General features: G+C 42.9%; 1 pseudogene; it reads left to right on the top strand.

The window, feature by feature from the left end:
- LOC119314654 overlaps nt 1-7,251 on the top strand; it is an 8,899-nt pseudogene extending 1,648 nt beyond the window's left edge.
- Nucleotides 7,252-14,036: the final 6,785 nt, after the last annotated feature.

Genomic DNA, 14,036 nt, shown 5'->3' with positions numbered 1-14,036 from the left:
CTCGATCTGCTCTCTTTCTCTCTGGGCTACATCTGGATATATTACATCAGGTCATTAAAAGTCAGATTGCCCTGAACAGATTATGTGGTTTCGAAAGTGCACATTTTTTCTGGTTTATAATTCTCTGCAATAAAAGTACTCAACGACAAATGATCATGTGCATCTATTTTCTGAGAATGAAATACGTATCTCTCTGGATAGGTGCCTATGAACAGATGGGACCAGTTGTTTTATGTATTAAAAGGGTAACTACAATGTCAAGAGACCTTCACAATTGTTGGGTAGAAACATTCGTTTGTTACTCGTGGCTGTGATGTATGCATATGTGTATTTTGATGGCCGTTATTTGCTTGCTCCATCCGTTCTATGTTATAAATCGATTGTATCGGCTGCTGCAGCGATAATGGATTTTATTCTATCAACCCTTGTGATTAACTGACATCTGAACAATGGCATAAATGCCATCATCCAGTCAGGATTTACTTACAACACTAACAGTGGAAGCATTATCTTTGTTCAGTTATGTACCTAAGAAAGCTCATGTAGGAATCTGATTTGGATATGTAGGTGCAGTCTCACGCAAAGGAACAGAGAAAATAATTTGATGTCAATGACTCATGGATGGAAATTAAAACACAAGCGAAAATTATTTACTCTTTTACTTAGTATAAGTTATTGATTGAGATGTCATTTCATCCTGCTATTCTAATTTTATACCCCTATGTTCTTAGCAAAAAAATAGATTATTTGGTTCTTAGCTTGCTTAAACCCGGGGTGCTTTATCTTGCTCATACATTTTAAATGATTTTGTGCAGGCCGAGATAATAACGATGCCCAATCCGGATTTGGACGCCTCATCTCTGAACATTAGAAACACTGAGCAGTCAATGTAAGCTTGCCCATGCTGCTTCCGCACGACGTTATATCTCTGGTCGTTTGTGATTCCATAGCTCTAGACATGAACTTCCTGATATGGTAATAAACTCACGGTGGAGAACCCTCTCATATTTATTAAACTTGCTTGCTTGCGCAGGTTACTTGCTATAAATTTTGATATAGGATATTCTTGAGATTGAGATGTAATTTTAGGATCCGTGTGAAGCCCCCTGAGGTAAATACTGAGCACAGTTTAGCTTTATTTGCGGTTATATATGCCTGTGAGCTGCAGAAATTATCTTGTCCTGTAAATTGTTTCTTTGCCATGCTAATTACTTTACCATTCAATTCTTGAGGGTACGCAGCTTTTATTTCACCCCTAGATTCAATCAGTCATCCATTGGCATTTCAGTTGTGTGAAACAGTTTTCATGCACCTATATGTTTTTCAACATCTCAACATATAGGAGAGACCTGATGGGAACTATCCATGTGCCTCCACATGCTTTGTATTGCATAATTTCATTAGCTTCTATAGATGGTCTCGTGCATAAAACACTACCGCACCAACACCTGAGTAGTTGTATTGGTTTCTCCTCAAGTACCATAATGCAATCTTGTCTTCGATTGTAAACCCTGGTTTGGTATTTTTAGTTGCACGTTTCAGTGAGAGAAAGAAAAAATAGTGTCAAAGTAGAATGCACATCGTTGTGGCATGGTAGACTCTGTCGTACGACAAAATTTGGTCAGATGGTCCTTTTAGGTTCTCTCATATTTTCTATAGATAGTTGAGTTCTCAGGTACAAATATAATTTCAGTAATCCGATGATTTTGGTCAATCCCAGATTTAATTGTTGACATAGCATTGGACATTTAGTTCAGTTAAAAATATCATGCCAAGTGGCTTCCTTTATTTATGTCCAAATTAAAAATCATATGCAAATAGACTTGTGCAAGAAATAATTTTTAAATTTGTTTTTGTCCATTCTCTCAGCTCACAATGATTTCACTCCTTTTTAGGACTCCAATAGGATTTGCATATACAAATGATAACATACATTTATATTGAACTCATCGCTGCTCTGAACTCATATCTAAACGGATCACAAATACTAGACTGAATGGACTGTTGCAGAATTAACAGAAAACCAGGTACCACCATCACCCTACTAGCGTGCCTGAATCATTCATCATGTTGCACTTTAGAGTCTTCATGGTCTTCTGCTTTAAAATCACCTCTTCCACTCGTTTTCCTGACAAAAACTATTGATTTCTCAAAAGTCTTGTTGTTTCTCTTCCAACCTTTGTACTTCAGAAACCTATGAATTGTATTGATTGCCAGCCCTTGTCCCCTCATCTGTTACTGCTTTCATGCTAACCAGATAACACTGTTTGAACCAGCAAAACAAGATTATTTTTTTGTTCAGATTGTAGAACATTACTGGGAGGTTCTAAGAAAAGAGTGATATTTGCAAAACCATGCTTTTATTTAGCTTAATATTTTTGGACTAATCTAATCTTTATTTTTTCAGGTTGCCAAAGAGGCTTCTGACATGGTACTAGCTGACGACAATTTCAGTACCATAGTTGCCGCAGTTGGTGAAGGAAGATCTATTTACAATAACATGAAAGCTTTCATAAGGTTTGTGCACTGAGAGCCTTTTTCTCACTTCTCATTGACAGTTTTGTGGTTGCTTGCGTATTTGTGCTTGTTCTATATGGCTTGCTAAAAATGATGTTCCTGAATCGAGCATGATTGCGTGATTGTGTCTGCTTTCATACTTCACATCCAGCTGGTGGAAAACCTTCTATTCCTTGAGTATTCTGAAGGCCCTTGCTTCACTGCTGCAGATATATACATGATTTCCTCAAACATTGGTGAAGTTGCTTCAATCTTCCTTACCTCTGCTTTGAGTATTCCTGAGGGGTTGATACCTGTTCAATTTATATGGGTAAATCTCGTCACCGATGGCCCCTCTGCAACTGCTTTGGGTTTCAATCCGCCTGACAAGGACATCATGAAGAAACCACCAAGGAGGAGCGATGACTCATTGATTACTCCTTGGATTTTGTTCTGTTACCTGGTAAATGATCACCACATATCTGTTTGATCTGTTTTAGGCATCTCTGCCTTTCTTCTCGAGATTATAATTCTCACCAATCACATAACTTGCAGGTCATTGGCCTTTACATGGGGTTACAACCGTTTGGTCATCTGGTACACCCACGGATCTTTCATGGGCATTGATCTCACTGGAGATGGCCACACTTGTCAGTTATCACAGCCCTCGAACTGCGGCCAGTGCTCTAGCTGGGACAACTTCACAGCTGCGCCCTTCATTGCTCGTGCTAAAACTTTCACCTTCGATGACAACCCCTGCGACCACTTCCAGGTCCGCAAAGTGAAGGCAATGACGCTCTCACTGTCCATGCTCGTGGCGATCGAGATGTTCAACTCGCTCAACGTCCTCTCAAGGGACACGAGCTTGCTAAGGATGCCTTCGTGGGTCAACCCGTGGCTGCTCCTGGCCATGTCGGTGTCATTCGGGCTGCACTTCCTCATCCTCTACGTGCCGTTCCTCGCGCAGGTGTTTGGCATCGTGCCACTCAGCCTTAAAGAGTGGCTCCTGGTGCTCCTTGTCGCGCTCCAGGTCAGGGCACGAGGATCTGTTCACCGCCGTGGATAGGCCGCTCCAGTTTGCGTAGACTACCACCGTCCTGGAGGTACACCACCTGCCAGCAACATGCTAGATCTCGCTTGGCCTTTTCTTTCTCTTGATCTGTTTGTTTCTGAGCTTTGCATTCTATGGGCTTTGGACTCACATCTCGCAGGCACCAGAAGGCGGCCGGAAGGAGGCAAGCGGCAGCCTCACCGCTGACGCCCGCGGCGACGACCGGATCCTGGCCGTCCCCTCCCCTTCCCGTCAGATCCGCCAAGGTCCAGCGGACGACGGCGACCATCTCCGGTAGCCGGTAGGTCCCATTTGAGGGAGGAGGGCTGGGGGCTGGAGGGATGGAGAAGCTCTCATCGGCGGCAACTTCGTGGAGGGGCAGTGTGTACGACGCCTATGACCACGCCTGCAGCATCTGTCTTGAGGCCTTCTGTGACAGTGAGTCCTGCACGGTAGATACCTTTGTCTTGCGGATATAATGGTGATTGGCAATGGAAATCTTTCGATTCAGTGGTAGACGTGTCTGAAGTTGAATCTGTTCTGTTTTTGTTTTGTTTTGAATTGTCACAGGTTACAAGCTGCAAGCATGATTTGCATCTCCAGTGCATCCTTGAGTGGTGAGGACCATGCTTTCTTGCCTTTGCAATTTGACCAAAAGTTCTGTAACCATTCGACAAGGTGAGATCTCCTATTCTCCCCCTACTGTTTTCTCTTTTGGCTGATGTGATTTTACTCTGTTTGTGGGAGTGGGAGTGGTGTTACTTTGCAACCATGAATAGTGAAGTACATGGCTTCATGTCTTGGATAGTTTTCACTTTAGATTTAGATGGCATTGGTTGTGTGCGATAATGTTGTCGCTTGGTGGTTTTGATAGGATAGTGCCTCATCCTATAGGACATGCTTAGACCATCTGAATATTTTTTTGCGGACAACACACTTGCACCATGATTTATAAGATTTTCTTTATCTCACATGTTGGCCTGAGGGATTCACTATCTTCAGTGAGGCCAATCATTTTGTCTAAATGGTGGTGTTACATCAAAATTTACATTATAGTGTCTTTTTTAGCCTTGTAGGTATATTAGATAAGTATATCTAAGAATTGGTCGATGTTTTATGATGATTGGTTCGTGTTGTGGAGCTACTGCGAATGATCATACGAACCAAGTCAACCATAATTTTTTTTTGTTCTGGTTTGGATACTAAAGGTTGTTTGTATATGAAAAGAAAATATGCTTCCAGGAATGTATACACCAACTGCAGTCCTCCACACAAAAACATGTTGCCATGATTCCATTCAACCAAATTCTAAATGATAAAATATTATATAGGTATTTAAATTCAAGATCTTGTTGGTAGCTTACCAAGCTGACCGCTTGATTAAATTCGAGTGGAACAAAGTTTGCATCATTTCGTGCCGATTTTATTTAATCAGCAGTGTTCATAATTTCATCTGTCATATGTTTGTTTGCTACTTCCATGCCTTGCTCCGGTAATTAGCAAGACTGCTCCTAATTTGACACTTTTTAGAATAGATACAGCTGCTTCGAATTATGAGGAATCTTTAGTTAATGTTAAAGAAACTAAGTAAAAATTTAGGATGATGTTAATTCCTAAGTTTTTGTAGGATATTGGCTCACTAAATTACTTACCTTGAATATACTAATAAATATAACATGTTTGTAGTTGTTAGTAATTAATTTCACCCATGTAATAATCCATTTTCCAAAGGCTAAATGTTTTATCTTTCATACTGTTGGTGTGTGACAGCTTCAGACGGCATGGGCGAGCTTTCATTTATTCATGGATCTAGCACAAATGTTTGAGGTTGTTCTGCTCTTGGGGTTTCTAGCTTCTTATGTAGATAGGTCGTATTATGGCCCTTTGGAGTTTAGGTGCGGGTATGTATGTATTATGTATGTATATATTTTTGGATCACGTGCTCTATTTTGGCATTGTTGATTGCTTATGAGGGTGCTGCTTTCCAGGTAATTAGATACCTGCAGCAATTGTATGGGTTTGTCGTTGTAGATTACAACTACACGACCATGATGACCTATCGAGAACTTGCTCGCTCTGCGGTTATTCTTGCCGCGTCCGTCTGCTGCTGCCGCTGGCTGCTGCGCCGCTGCTGGTTGCCTTGCCTGCAGCTGCTCAGCTGTTCTGCTAGGCGCTGCTACTGTTGCCCCTGTTTTTTCAGTTTAGTCATGTAACACCCATGTGCTGGTATATTTCATTCCCTTGTGAAATTAATCGTTTATGTGTCCAGTTCACTGCCAATTCTCTTCCTGCTTTTGTCGTGACCATGCAAATCAATTATCTTGTGGATTGACTATGCCTTGCTTACCTTGCATTGGGTTTATTTTGCTATTTGTGATATAGTAAACTCATCTATCATGGATGGTTACTTTGATTTTTTACATGTAAACAGTTTCTCAAACCTTCCTACTAACTTGACTATTACCTGCTTAATTACTACGTTTGGACCGGCACCTTCGCACCAAGGCGCACAACCGGCTCACCGCAAGTACACCTACGCCGCCGCCTCCCCGGGGGGCTGCAAGGTGAAGTGGACGGCCGAGGAGAAGCCGCACGGGGCTGGGCTCTCAAGTGGGAGGCGGAGCTTGTCTCCCCCCAATGATGTCAGCTTTGATCACAAGTGGAAGTTGGAGCCCAAGTCCAAGCCCGGTGCCGCCAACAAGGCCAAGACCAAGCTCGAGGAAGCCAACGAGGATGACAAGAATAAGCCGGCGATGAAGTGCACGCACATCGAGGAGGTCCTCGCCGGTTGCGACGCCATCCGCAAGGTACTCAGTACAAAAGATGAACTTCTTTGAGGGGTTTCCAGTAGATTTCCGACTGGTTATAGTAGTTTAAAGACTGTAGTGGAATTTCAATATAATGCCAAGTCAACTAACTCAAAGTTTGCATATTGCCAAGTTAATTTACTCCATTCTTAAATGAGTACTGCTAAGTTCCACAGATGCATGAGTAGATTTAAGAGAAAGATTGCAGTAGCTTAAAATGGAACTTCACTTCACTGTTTTGTAATATTCAGTAGCTTAAATATTGCAGTAGATTTTGACTTGGTGCAGTACAGAAACTTGCCTTGTTAGATTGTTAACTTGCTTTTATATTTTCTTGATTGTGTTAATTTTTTTGGAGTATTGTATCTCATGCTTAGTGCTGCACCAAGATTCAGTATCTTGAACTACTCCAGTATTGCTTGAACTACTCCAGGAGATCATCTTAATTCTGTAAATTCTATGGAGTAGTTTCAGTAGTTTTACAGCAACAGTACTCTTGCCTGCATATCCTTTCATAAAACAATTATTTTATCCTTAACTTCCCTCTACAGGATGATGACTATCTAATGGTGATTCCCTATTCCCACATTTTTTGCCCTCATGTTGCAAGCTCTAAAGCTGCCCCTGTAATTTACCATCACAAGACATGTCTGGGCAGCAAGTCTCCTGTGACGATTACTCTTAATTCGTCGTTATAATTGTTTGATGGTTTGCTTGTTCCAACCTCGATATCTGCCTTTAGATTCCCGTTGTTGTCTTTGTAGTGGAAGGTACCACTTGGTGGTATGTTGCTATTTTCACTTTGTTCTGAACAAGGCATGTATAGATTTCAGATTTTAATTCCTATCTCTTTGTCGTAAAAAGTAATGTATGGTCCTGTGTTTTATCTTGGTCGTATGAAAGCACCGAGCTTGATTCTGTCTTATAACCTGATGTCATCTTCAGTCCCATTATGTTTTGCTTCTAATACAATTGGTTGTCTACACATGCTATTCCTGGGCTCTTACCGGCAAATTGTTACATGTTTTGTCTAAACGTTCTGACCGGCACCCTCGCGCCACGGCGCGAACCCGATCTAGTTTTACATGAGCAGAGAGCATCGGATGCCATGCCAGCATTCTCATTCTGGGGTCACAGCGCAGCAAGACATGAATTATGCAAGTAAGGTGGAGGGGTCACTCACGCACATGGACTGCTGTAGCAGCTCATTTTCTGCAGCTCTATCATTAGAAGCACCACCACCATCGTCTCCTCCTCCGTTTCTCCAGCTCTACCATTAGCACTAGCACCACCAACTCCTCCGCCACAACAAGAAAACACACCTCTCCTCCTGGTCCAACCCATGGAGGCCGCCATGATCCCCTTGATCAAGAAGAATGATTATCATTATTCTTTCCAGGAGAGCATCTAATGCCGGCTAGTAAATACCGTGTCCCAACTAAGTTTAATTTTGGTTTTGTTAAATGGCACTGATATTAGGCCTTACCTTTTGTTTTATATGCATCTTCAAATTATGCACTACATATGTTTATCTTTTTTATAAATTTGTTGAGCTGGCAATACCGTCTTTTAATTAATTTGGTGCTGACTTGGCAAAACATATATTGACCTAGTTATGTTCGTTGATTTGTAAACTAACGCAATAAAAAATACAAGTACCTCATTGTAATCGATGACATATGGGACGAAAAAGCATGGAAACTTATTAAGTGTGCTTTCACTGACAACTGCCTCGGTAGTCGAGTAATGACTACCACCCGCATAGCCAGTATCTCTAATGTATGTTGCTCTTCTGATGATGATATAGTATATCAGATGAAACCACTTCCTGATGATGAACGTATCGTGCCCGTATTTTTTTATTTTCTGTTTTCCTCCACGATACAATCTTCTATGACGTGCTGCATATATATAGGCAAGTAGCCGACCAATGCCTAACGGACTCAAACATCTCCTAAACCTATACACACAGACCAGACCACCGGATACAAATCCTAGCCGGACAGCTAGTCTATACCAACCATCTACTAAACCAAACCGGACTACACTTGGACTCCTAGCCGTAACCGAAACTGGCTACTACTCAACTTACCTAATCTAATCCAACGGACAAAATTATCTAACAATCTCCCCTTAATCTTAACTTGTCATCTTCCTCGTGCTCTTTCTCATCTTGACTCGTTGGAGATTCATGGCTTGTTGATCCAAACACCGACACATGATCCAGACTACCAGCCCACACAATCACATCTAAGCGTGCAACGTGCAAGGTTGGACACACCATCAATCTTCACGTCGTACAATTTAACTGGTCACTGTCCCACTATACGCCGAGCTTGATTTTCAACTGTCATATCCGTACACTAAGTATGACCCGTCTAGAAACATGCAGTCGCCTCCTTGCTCTGCCATGTTGTGCCACCGTCAATGCTTGGCCGCTGCCTTGCACTCGGTCCGCACCATAGTCAATATACTTGCTTGCAATAGATCCACTCTCCACTGGTCGCACACCTCCTCGGTTTACGATGGCTTCGCCTACCATCGTCCGCCTTCGGCATCACACCAAACCCACACTGGCCATAACCAGGACGCTCCACGAGGACATGGACATGACTCACGGAACACCGTGCACACCACTTCCGCTGCAACGAATCATTACCAAGACAAGCACTTGGACACGATAACGACTCACAGACGCAAAGACGACTGATCGTGCAAACAAGCATGACATCTTGACTCATCCTACTCACCCGGATGACGATTTTGACGAGCTCCATTACCGCACCTCGGCACCACCTCTCCCATCAACGATATCCTTCCACCGTCTTCCCGACGACAACCTGTCGTCTCCCTCCTTGTCGCTCCAACGATCGACGATCGCTTGTTCCTCCTTGTCGTTGCACCACCTAGCGACTTCATGGCCCGCCCTTCCTCGTCGCTACACCAACCAACGACTATATCGCCCCGCCCCGAGGCGCTAGTTAGGTCGCCACCCCGGAGCAATCACGACTTCAAATCGACTTAGCTCTGATACCAATTGTTGAAACTTTCCCACATGATCGATCACATCAGATCACGACGGACACACGCACACGAAAACTTTGTGGCCAAGGGCATGTGTCGTGCCCGTATTTTCTTTATTTTCTGTTTTCCCTTGATTTCTACCTTCGTTGATTTTAGCATCATGAAGAGCTCGGGTATTTCTTTCGTCATCCCTTGCATATTATAGTTCATCATGAAGTTCTAGTAACTTGGTGATGGTGACTAGAGAACTCTGTCAATCACTATCTTATCTGGAAGATTAACGCCCACTTGATTCAAGCGATTGTAGTACCCAGACAATCTGAACACATGCTCACTACTTGAGCTATTCTCCTTCATCTTTTAGCTATAGAACTTGTTCGAGACTTCATATGTCTCAACTCGGGCATTTACTTGAAATATTAACTTCAACTACTAAACATCTCATATGATCCATGACGTTCAAAACGTCTTTGAAGTCTCAATTCTAAGCCGTAAAGCATGGTTCACTAAACTATCAAGTAGTCATCATATTAAGCTAGCCAAACGTTCATAACGTCTGCATCTAACTCCTGTAATAGGTCTGTCACCTAGCGGTGCATCAAGGACATAATTCTCTAGGAACATATAAAAAAACATAGGAATCTACAATGCGAGCTATTGATCTACAACATAATTTGCAAAATACTATCAGGACTAAGTTCATGATAAATTAAAGTTCAGTTAATCATATTACTTAAGAACTCCCACTTAGATAGACATCTCTCAAGTCATCTACATGATCACATGATCCAAATCAACTAAACCATCTCCGATCATCACGTGAGATGGAGTAGTTTTAAATGGTGAACATCTCTATGTTGATCATATCTACTATATGATTCACGTTCGACCTTTCGGTCTCCAGTGTTCCGAGGCCATATCAGCATATGCTAGGCTCGTCAAGTTTAAACCTAGTATTTCGCACGTGCAAAACTGTCTTGCACCCGTGGTATGTGAACGTAGAGCTTGTCACACTCGATCATCACGTGGTGTCTCAACAGGACGAAATGTCGCAACGGTGCATACTCAGGGAGAACACTTATACCTTGAAATTTTTAGTGAGGGATCATCTTATAATGCTACCGCCGTACTAAGCAAAATAAGATGTATTAAAAGATGAACATCACATGTAATCAAAATATGTGACATGATATGGCCATCATCATCTTGTGCCTTTGATCTGCATCTCCAAAGCACCGTCATGATCTCCATCGTCACCGACTTGACACCATGATCTTCATCGTAGCATCGTTGTCGTCTCGCTAACTATTGCTTCTACGACTATCGCTACCGCTTACTAATAAAGTAAAGCAATTATATGGCGATTGCATTTCATACAATAAAGCAACAACCATAAGGCTCTTGCCAGTTGCCAATAACTCTGTTACAAAACATGGTCATCTCCTACAACAATATGTATCACGTCATGTCTTGACCATATCACATCACAACAAGCCCTGCAAAAATAAGTTAGATGTCCTCTACTTTGGTGTTGCAAGTTTTACGTGGCTGCTACGGGTTTCTAGCAAGAACCGTTCTTACATACGCATCAAAACCACAACGATTTTTCGTCAAGTGTGTTGTTTTAACTTTCAACATGGACCGGCCGTAGTCAAACTCGATTCAAATAAAGTTGGAGAAACAGACACCCGCCAGCCACCTATGTGCAAAAGCACGTCGGTAGAACCAGTCTCATGAACGCGATCATGTAATGTCGGTCCGGACCGCTTCAACCAACAATGCCGCCGAATCAAAGTAAGACGTTGGTGCTAAGTAGTATGACTATTATCGCCCACAACTCTTTGTGTTCTACTCGTGCATAAAACATCTACGCATAGACCTCGCTCGGATGCCACTATTGGGGAACATAGTAATTCAAAAAAAAAATCCTACGATCACGCAAGATCTATCTAGGAGATGCATAGCAACGAGATGGAATAATTTGTCCACGTACCCTCATAGACCGAAAGCGAAAGCGTTTAGTAACACGGTTGATGTAGTCGAATGTTACGATCCAACCAATCCAAGTACCGAACGTACGGCACCTCCGTGTTCAGCACACGTTCAGCTCGATGACGTTCCTCATGCTCTTGATCCAGTTGACGACGAGGGTGAGTTCCGTCAGCACGACAGCGTGACTAGGGTGATGATGATGTTACCGGCGCAGGGCTTCGCCTAAGCACTACGACGATATGATCGAGGTGTGTAACTGTGGAGGGGGGCACCGCACACGGTTAAGGAAAAACATGGTGTGTCTTTGGGGTGCCCCCAGCCCACGTATATCAAGGAGGGAGGGATAGAGGCCGCCCCCCTAGGGGCGCACCAAGAGTATGGAGTCCTACTAGGACTTCCAAGTCCTAGTAGGAATCCCTTTCCTTTTCGGAGTAGGAGAGAAGGAAAGAGGGAAAGAGAGAGGGAGTAGGAAAGGGCAAGGGGGGCGCTGCCCCTTTCCCCTTGTCCAATTCAGACCCATGGGGGGGCCACCTCCCCTTGGCCTGCCTCTTCTTTTTCCGTGTGGGAAAACTTTATTTTTGCCACTCTAGCTTTTGACCACTTTGCTTATGCTACTTTAGAATTTGACATTTCACTTTTGCCACTCTCAGTTTTTGATAATATAACACAATTGCCATTCCGTGGCAAAATCAATAATTTTAGAGTGGCAATTGTGATAAATTGTCAAAATCTAAGAGTAGCAAAAGTGAAATGAAAAGTTATTGCTTTTGCCATGGAATGGCAATTGTGATGTATTGTCAAAAACTAAGAGTGGCAAAAGTGAAATGTCAAATTCTAGAGTGGCATAAGCAAAGTGGTCAAAAGCTAGAGTGCCAAAACCAAAGTTTTCCCTTCCCGTATGGCCCAATAAGGCCCGGTGAATTCCTATAAATCCCCGTACTACGAAAAATACCTGAATCACTCGGAACCTTTCCGATGTTCGAATATAGCCTTCCAATATATGAATCTTTATCTCTCGACAATTTCGAGACTCCTCATCATGTCCGTTATCTCATTCGGGACTCTGAACAAACTTCGGTCATCAAATCACATAACTCATAATACAAATCGTCATCAAACATTAAGCGTGCGGACCCTACGGGTTCGAGAACTATGTAGACATGACCGAGACACATCTCTGATCAATAATCAACAGCAGAACCTGGATGCTCATATCGGCTCCTACATATTTCTACGAAGATCTTTATCGGTCAAACCGCATAACAACATACGTTGTTCCCTTTGTCATCGGTATGTTACTTGCCCGAGATTTGATCGTCGGTATCATCATACCTAGTTCAATCTCGTTACCGGCAAGTCTCTTTACTCATTTCGTAATGCTTCATCCCACAACTAACTCATTAGTCACATTACTTGCAAGGCTTATAGTGATGAGCAAGGGTGAGAATCACTCCTCGAACACATGGGGTGGCACCGGCAGCTCCCTCGACACGGTGCGTGAAAATGTTTTTTTTTTCTTTCTCCTTTCATCTTTCACCTATACAATACAGGGCCAGCTTTTGATTATCATTCGGTCTGGGCATTCTAGCTAGATCTTAACCAATGGCTAGGGTTGCTACTTCTGCTGCAGTTACTTGTATACACCTCTTACATACACGAGATGATGAATCCCATCTCTTGCAGATCACTCTTGACCCTACGAACTATGTGACGGAAATCTCCGGGACAATAGGTACATTTCAGAGGAGCGAAGTCATAACATCTCTTAAAATTGTCACCTTGAAGGGGGCTCCCAGGTCATACGGCCGAGTTAACGGTACTCCTTTCCGCGTCCCTGTGCTTGACGGCGGTAAAATCGTTGGCTTCTTTGGGCGCTCTGGCCAATTTCTGGACGCGATTGGGGTATATGTTACTCCATGACTGGTTGGTGGATGCACTCTTCTCGTCCGGGCCGGGCCGGCCACCTCTCCACTGGAGGAAGGAGTGCGTACCATACAAGAAACGTGCTGTAGTACTGGCAGTAGCAAAATAATCAAACCTGTTGTATGTTTCCTGTGTTTCATGCAGGTTGTACTGGTTTATTTTATCACTTGGTAAAGTGCTTTGCATGGAACCGTAGCATGTGGGTGCATCGTGTTGACGTGCTAGTGTGTGACGCCAAGATCCAGTCGTGGGATGGCACGGAAGTGTGTGGATCGTGTGGCACAATTATGAATAAAAGGGAAAAAGCTCCAAAAAGTCGCATGCAGTTGTGTTCATTTGAGTTCCAATGGCGTTCACTCATGTGAGTGTGTCCGGAAGGAACACGCTGCGTATGATGAGTGACTGATTAACACCATTGATATGCTGCTGCGATAAGACACGGATCACAAGCTAGCTAGTAGTATTTGTTTGTGCATTTCATGCGACGGATGATGGATTCCCTCCCTTGCTCCCTCGACGTCTTTAATTTCTACATTGTGCATCTTATGTTACTCCACTAATAATCTTGCATGTCTGGTATAAATTTAATAAAAATGCATTACAAGAACATTCATAAAAGACTCAAGGAATCAACAGTATGTGTCTTGCTCTCAGTAGTCCAACCACTAATCTGAGCGTGAGGGCGTATAAAAAAACATCTAATCTTCCTTGGCAAGTAAAACTTACTGTTCATATTCATAACC

The sequence above is a fragment of the Triticum dicoccoides genome, chromosome 1B, assembly GCF_002162155.2.
Source record: "Triticum dicoccoides isolate Atlit2015 ecotype Zavitan chromosome 1B, WEW_v2.0, whole genome shotgun sequence".
In the NCBI taxonomy this organism is placed as follows: Eukaryota; Viridiplantae; Streptophyta; class Magnoliopsida; order Poales; family Poaceae; genus Triticum; species Triticum dicoccoides.
Note: the sequence above shows the minus strand (reverse complement) of the source record. Positions and strands in the feature narration are given on the sequence as shown.